Source organism: Thermobia domestica, chromosome 4 (genome assembly GCF_964235325.1).
Source record: "Thermobia domestica chromosome 4, izTheDome1.hap1.1, whole genome shotgun sequence".
Taxonomy (NCBI): Eukaryota; Metazoa; Arthropoda; class Insecta; order Zygentoma; family Lepismatidae; genus Thermobia; species Thermobia domestica.
Window position 1 is genome coordinate 286,460,781 of NC_137457.1, and position 2,277 is coordinate 286,463,057.

At 34.1% G+C, this 2,277-nt stretch overlaps 1 pseudogene; it reads right to left on the bottom strand.

Moving 5' to 3' along the window:
• Window positions 1-415: 415 nt before the first annotated feature.
• LOC145683152 (glutathione S-transferase LANCL1 pseudogene) lies at window positions 416-1,642 on the bottom strand (annotated as a pseudogene).
• Between the last annotated feature and the right edge of the window lie 635 nt (window positions 1,643-2,277).

A 2,277-nucleotide genomic window follows, 5' to 3' on the forward strand; every position in this document is an offset into this window, starting at 1 on the left:
CCGCTTTAAAAGAGTATAATAGAGTAGGGTAGGGTCGAGTAGAGTAAGGTAGGGATACTTAGGGTAGGGTTAGTTTAGGGTTAGGTAAGTTTGGATTTATACAAACAAGCAAATTATCCATTTCTGCCCGGTAACTTTTCAAAATTTTGCTAGAAACGGACGACCAACTTTGGAACTTAACCCCATGACTTTAACTGGCTGTTAACAAACACGAGACAAAATAAACATATAGAAATAATTTGGGCTGCAAAACAAAAAATGTATTACAGACATCATATTGTAAAATAATAAATAACATTCTGCTATAATACTAAATAAAAAGCATGATTGTGAAGTAAAAAATATATAAAATTATTAATATATATATATGTAAAAAATGTTTTTAAAAAATTACAAAATATAATACTTTATAAGCTTACAAAGAAAATGCAGGGAATCTAGCCTTACTGGGTTCTTGTATATCTACCATGAGATATATTGTACCTGTCATGCCTTTAAATAACGACAAATGAGAATATGGAGTTCTACCTGTGTGTTTTCCATGTCTGATACACCATTCAGCAAACTTACAAGCTCTATAAAGATGTTTCACGTTTTTTGTCGCTTGAAATAAACATAAAAATGTATACGTGTTCCCAGCTACCCCATGACAAAGTCCACAACCTTTTTTCAGTAATCCTTTGTTCCAAACAAGTTCACCACAGTCCTCAGCAGCTTTTAAATATTTAACATCATGAAATGTATTGAATGCTAAACCGAAAAGATGCACTATCCCAGGTGCACCATGGCACCATTGTACAAGATCATCATATTCATTTTCAATCGTGAAAGGAAAGTTGCTTAAAGGTGATCGGAGCTGCAAAATAAAATCTATTGTTGGCCTTATTAAGATGTTTAGTTCGGTATCGGTTAGGTATTTTTTAGCCAGCAGTAAAGTGAATAGAATACCTGTAATACCACGTTCAGCTCCCAAATAGTGTTTATTGTTATTAGTAAACATAAGTGGGGATTCTTTGGTTTTGGAGGATCGGCCAGATTCCAGTATGGCTATAATTACCTGTCTAATCACGTCTGCTTGAATAATTTCTGACTGCAATTGAATATTAACAAACAGAAGAGAATACAGATACCCTGCCCTACCATGTAAATTATCGGCAATATTAGATTCTAGATCTGTTGCGAAAACTAACAAGGACTTTAGTTCTTGAATTAATTCTGACGATCTGGTTTCATTACCAAGTCTGTGTTGAAGAACTGCTCCCAATGCTAAAGGACCAGAGGCACCATATAAGAAACTAATGTTATCAAATGTCACAATTAACAAGTTTTCCTCTATAATTGTTGCAGCCGTTTGCAGGTAGTGTTGGCTATCTTGGGCGCACCCAACAAGATAATAAAATAAAGCAATTCCCGATGATCCAGAATATATGGAAAAATCTTTCGGATCCCTGTGGTTTACGAGTTCAACATGTATTTCTTCCAAGAAGGATGTAACATTGTCATCCAATCTCTTTTTGAAATCAGTGCTAAGTACATTTGCTTCATTGTCTATGTAATCTGTCAAATTTTCCAAGGAACTCTCACCCAGCTCTACGAGTGCATTAGGATAATATCTCGTGTCTTCCTTTATTGCGTTATTCATATTTTAAAAATTATAATCAGTAAAATTAGTTTCTTTTTCCTTCTTTCCATCTTTTTTGCAGGTATTAAACGCAGACCTTGTTCCCGTCGCCTACATCTTACGTTCATTCTCTTTTTCTATTTTTTTCAGTGTTTTTTTCAACTAAATTTTGTTTTAATCCTTTCAATATTGTTTCTATTATACTTCGTATTAAGAGTCTGACATACTAAAAATAATAGAAAATTTGCCACTTTTCTTTTGCTGGTTTTTCATAAGTGAAAGGAGATAATGAAGTGCAACTTACCACAATTATAGATAATGTTATTCTACAACAGAAAATATGAACTGAAGAATTTTCAGTGTTGCCATTCAAAGAAATTGCAGTGTTTCCAGAATGACATTTCCCCCAAACTAAGTTAAGGCAGCGACTAGAGGAACGAACTCAACTGCATTTGATTACTTATCATCTTGTTGTGGTGTCCTGTGAAATACTTATACGCTAATCTTGATTAAAGACTAATTTGTTTGTCGATTTCGGCAAAATATTTTTGGGAGTCGATCATAAGTCTTTGCTTTCTGGCTTCCTGTGTCATTACTGCTGCTTTCCTTTTCTTCTTTTTATCTGTAAGCACCTCGTTCATGCGAGACAGACAAGA